The sequence below is a fragment of the Diospyros lotus genome, chromosome 8 (assembly GCF_014633365.1).
Source record: "Diospyros lotus cultivar Yz01 chromosome 8, ASM1463336v1, whole genome shotgun sequence".
In the NCBI taxonomy this organism is placed as follows: Eukaryota; Viridiplantae; Streptophyta; class Magnoliopsida; order Ericales; family Ebenaceae; genus Diospyros; species Diospyros lotus.
Window position 1 is genome coordinate 24,759,473 of NC_068345.1, and position 5,579 is coordinate 24,765,051.

The window sequence follows — 5,579 nt, forward strand, 5'->3', positions numbered from 1 at the left end:
TCTTGTGGAATTTGTTATTATTATTATTTTTTTGAAAGCCAAGGGGTGCTTTTTGTTGATTATTACTCCAATAAAAATTAGAATGGCTCATCCATCCTAGATTGTAAGTGTTGGAGTAGGGATTGAAATTTGACCTATTGCCACCATAAGAAATAAAATTAGCTTGTTGAGAAGAAAAAGAATTTCCTACTTGACAATTTACACTAGCATGTCCCTTTTTCCCACAAAGTTCACAAGAAAGAAAATGAAAAGAAGAAGAAGAAGAAACACTCATAGCTGAAACCCCCCAAATTACCCAAATTCTTATTTAATTCAGCAATTTGAACAAATAAGGAAGTGATAGAATCAACATGATAAATTCCAGCTCCCTTTTTATTTGCTCTCTCATTGTCTCATTGATAACTATTGGTTGTCATTTTCTCCAAAAGTTCATATGCTTTTTCAAGAGTTTTCCTCATAAAGGTACCACCTACAGCTGCATCTAATATCGGACGAGAAGCTTTATTAATGCCACTATAAAAAGTTTGCACTTGCATCCAAACAGGTAGACCATGGTAAGGACATTTCCTAAGCAGTTCCTTAAATCTCTCCCACGACTCATATAAGAATTCATTACCAAATTGTGAAAAAGTTATGTCATTCCTTAATTTAGCCGTTTTAGCAAGTGAAAAATATTTAGATAAATTTTTTATGTCAAATTATTCCATGTAGTAATAGAACCTGCAGGAAAAGAAGTAAGCCATTATTTTGCTTTATCTTTTAGGGAGAAACGAAATAACCTAAGTCGAACAGCATCCTCGCTAACTCTATTACGCTTAAAAGTATCACATATTTCAAGAAAATTAGCAATATAAGAGTTAGGATCATCATTAGGGCCAAAAAATTATACACTCGTTTGAATCATCTGAATAATTGCAGACTTAATCTCAAAGTTGTTTGCTTGCACATTGGGCCTCCTGATGCTTGATGTAGTGCCATCCAAAGTAGGTGTAACATATGAGCTCAACGTCCTTGGATTATTTTGGATTTTTTGTTCTTACTCCATCTTGATCTTTTTCTCCTTGTGTTTTTTCAAATTTTTTTCAATTTCTTGATCACGAGGTATCAATTCTCCACTACTAGTGCGTGTCAAGCAATAGAAACCCCTCAAAGAAAAAGAAAAATACTAAAATTTAAAATTAAAAATAAAATCCCTAAAATAATAATAATAATAATAATTAAAATTATAAATCATACAAGAAAACAAAAAGACGTTCAATCTAAGGCTAGCTTATGTAGTTTTGATATGCAATAAACTAATTCCTGACAATGACACCAAAAACTTGATGTGTGATTTTTGTACAATTAATTCAGACAAGTGTATTCTAGTCAAGGCAACTGTTATGTTGCCCACCATCGGGCAACATACTAGTTGCCCAACTGAGAGAGGGGGGTGGGCCCCATGCATGTGGGGCCCATGCCATATGCATGGGGCCCACCCTCCCTCTCTCAGTCGGGCAACTACTGTGTTGCCCCACTGTGGGCAACATAACAGTGCCCTCTTAGTCAAATATGTATACAGTGATGAAAGGAGTGTTGATCCTACGAGAACTAGATTATAATACCAAAATAATTTTAATTTAGCCTAAGTTGAACTTAATTAATTAATTGGATGAGTAAAACGAAGAATAAAGACTAACAAGAAGAAATTAATTCAAAACTTAATATTTTATTTGAAAAATTAATAAGTGAATGCAACTGGGGTTGAGATTTCATTTAATTTAGGTTATGTAATTATCTTTTTAACCCGATTCAAACCCAACAATACCCTTATAGTATTTTAAAATTATTTGCATATGATGGTGGATTTTCTTAATTAATTAATAAGTTTTCTCAAGTCATATTAATTCTTTATTAATTCAATTTCATTGTCAAATTTCTGAACAGATGTCAAAAGAATAAATAAACATTAATTTATTTGAAAACATCTAATCTCAAAAGGGGATTTAACTCACTAAACTTACTTGATTCCTACACATGAGCTAATCATCTCTCGATAACATAGTCAAGCATGTGAATTATATTACCTATGGATCTAATTTGTAGTAATTTTTTAATTAGTCATGCATAAATCATTAACTCATTAAAAGATACCCAATCTTTTAAAGCATTAAATACAACAATATAAATTTCTCATGTAAATAATAGTGGGTTTTGAATTGAATTAAACAAATAATAACATAATCCCAAAATTAAAATCCATCCAAACTCTAGTTAAAACAATTTACTTAGACATTAAATTAAAAATACAAATAAAAATTGAATGGAGAAAGGAGTGGAATATAAATGAGAAAGGAGCTGGCAAGAATTGAAATTGAAGACCTGGCATTAGGACATGGCATGCGCATGATTATATATATATATATATTATTAAAAGTAGACATCGGGCACCATGGTTTGAATTATATATATATATATATATAATTTGGAGAAAAGAAGAGAAGTTGCATGCGTGTATGTATCAAATATTATAAAGGAAGAATTGAGAAGATAGAAGAATGTGAGCAGCAGCCAACCTCATGCGCAATAGCCAAAAGATGTAATGGGATTGAATTTTGCCAACCGCAATTGAAAAAGAAGGAAACAGATAAATTGGAGCGGAACAAATCAAGGAGCCAATACATTACAAAAGGGAGATGAATGGGGAGCAAAAAAGGAAAGAAGGAGAAGAAGGGAAAAGCCATTGCATAACAACAACAACAACGTCGCAGGGAGCTTTCTCTCCTATTCTCCATTCAATTTTTATTTTATTTTTATTTTAATATCTAGCTAAATTGTTTTAGCTAAGGTTTGGATGGATTTTAATTTTGGAATTATGTTATTATTTGTTTAATCTAATTCAAAATCTACTATTATTTACATGATAAATTTACATTGTTGTGCTTAATATTTTAAAAGATTTGTCATCTTTTAATGAGTTAATGATTTATGCATGACTGACTAAAGAATTGTTATAAATTAGATTCAGAAGTAATATAAATCACATGGTTGACTATGATATTGAGAGATGATTAGCTCATGTGTGGGAATCGAGGAATCCTAGTGAGTCAAATCTTCTTTCGAAATTAGAGGTTTCTAAAGAAATTAATGCTTATTTATTCTTTTGACATTCGCTCAGAAATTTGATGGTGAATTTGAATTAATAAAGGATTAATATGACTTGAGAAAACTTATTAATTAATTAAGGAAAATCCACAATCACTTGCAAATAATTTTAAAATAGTGTAAGGGTATTTTTGGGTTTGAATCGGATTGAAAAGATAATTACATAACCAGATTAAATGAAATCTAAACCTTAGTTGCATTCACTTATTAATTTTCTCATAAAAAATTTAGACTAAATTAATTAATTAAGTTCAACTTAGACTAAATTAAAATTATTTTGGTATTGTAATCTAATCCTCGTGGGATGGACACTCCTTTCATCATTATATGCATATTTGACTAGGGTACATTTGCTTGAATTAATTGTGCATAAATCACACATAAGTGCCTTCAAAATCTATTGAGAAAACTCCTTATGAACTTTTGTAACAACCGGGTAATTTGCAAAAGAAAAAGTGAATGAAGGAAATGTGCGAATTAATTCTATGGAGGTTTGATTGTGGCTTGCTAGCTAAGTGTGGGTTAGATGGAAGGCCATATGAGGTGTTAAATGGTTAAAGAAGTTAAATGTGATGTTGGGAGCTAAAAACAAGAGAGAAATGTCTTCTTGTAATCGACAGATGGAGCCAGGTTGTAAGCACCCCCGCCCGAATATCCCAACCACCCGGTCTATCCGAATGAAAGCGCTTACATAAGGGAAGAGAAATAGACATAAGACAAAAATACCCTGGCAAGCATACATACAAAAAATACAATAGCGAAAGCAAAACAATATACATGCACGCCCACAAGTACCCTGCTGGAACAGCGGTCAAGGAGTATATAAAAATATACAGACACCTGTGCCAACAAATAAAAGATACAAGGAACAATCGGGCATAGTAAAAAATGAGAGTCAGAACTCCTAACAAAACATCAGAGAAGACGGGGGCAGCTAATTGTACACCTTATTGACACGGCTGGCTGCTAGATGACGCGGTCATCGCCCTCAACTTTTGCTTTAACCTTACCTGGAATGATGGAAAGTAAGGTGAGTTGCAAGACTCAACAAGTTTATATGAAAAGGAAGGCTATAAATGAAACAGAAGAGGAGATCACTCCAAATATAAACCCACATGTACACACAAGCCATGTGACGTAACAACACAACAATGCCGCATAATAAAAGCACATACCGGTCCTTGGGGCCCACATAAGACACCTGGCACCCAAGTCTCATACCAACCTGCTGCTGCCCTGAAAGGTAACATAAATCTCCACAAACCTGTGCGCTCTGTCTTGGGTCGGTACTCCCGTCACCTGTATCCATGTCGGTACTCCCGACACCCGAGCCATAGGCTCCCTCGGAACGGTACTCCCGTCCGAGAACTAAATACTACCAGTAACCATGCAATGCATATAAAATGCAATGGCGTAATGAGCATCAACGTGATACAAGGCGCTCATACATCCAGGCATCAGGCCATGCTCCGCCCATATAGTAAATCACACGCGGCATGCATATGCCCGTGCTGGATGCAGCATAACCAAGCTAGAATGTCCGTGACCAAGCATAACCAAATCATGATAATCCCAACATGCAGCCTGTACCCATGTGCATACCAAACCATGCAACAAGAATAAAATGTAACCAGGCATGCTATAATCACATAACGGCAGAGCTAATCAATAGTGCCTGGCACCGATCAGCAGTTAGTGACTAGAAGAGACCAGCCGACGGCCTAAGATAGACCGTACAATAGTCACACTGTCACCGAAAAGCTAATCCTTGCACCCACTGCCCAACCGCTCTAGCCTATAAACAACCAAAAGCTATAATAATACCTGAACAGCTAAGAACCTAGGCCCGGGTGAGTACAACATCATTCCCATAGGCTTGGGGGTGGTACAAACCCCCGTAGGCAACTAACGAATAAAACTCTTGAAACCAGTTTAATAAATTAAATTTTAAAACAAACCATTTAAAATTCCATAATTTATTAACAACCAAAACCAACGAAGGGAGGTCAAATAAATTGACAACGAAAGAATCGACGATAAGGGTATAAAGAACTTGCCTTTACGAGGATAGCCTTAGGCTCGTTTCAACCAAACACAGTAAAAATTATACCAACTGCAATATCCTAATTATTTGCCAAAATTCATAAAATTGTGCTCTAAAAGAAATTCTGACTGTACAAAATATTAATTACTAGCTTAGCTACATACCTGGTAAATTAAACCTTAAATTAAACTGGATTTAATCCAATTTTTGGCCCCCAAAGTCTCTCAAATTCTTCGTGCACGCTGCTTATTTTCTGTAATTTTTTTGCTGCTCGTTGCTGTAAAAAAATGCCCGAAATTGGGCTTAAATTTGGCTAAAAAATGAGCAGAGGGAGGCACCACGTGGCAGCGCTGGAGCGGCCGCTGGGGAGGCCACCGCCTCTAAGCGAAAC

General features: G+C 35.0%; 1 non-coding gene across 1 annotated transcript; it reads left to right on the forward strand.

The window, feature by feature from the left end:
* Nucleotides 1-546: 546 nt before the first annotated feature.
* Nucleotides 547-650, forward strand: LOC127809030 (small nucleolar RNA R71). Its single transcript, XR_008025039.1, has one exon. It is a non-coding gene; the product is annotated as a small nucleolar RNA R71 (small nucleolar RNA).
* The last annotated feature ends 4,929 nt before the right edge of the window (nt 651-5,579 follow it).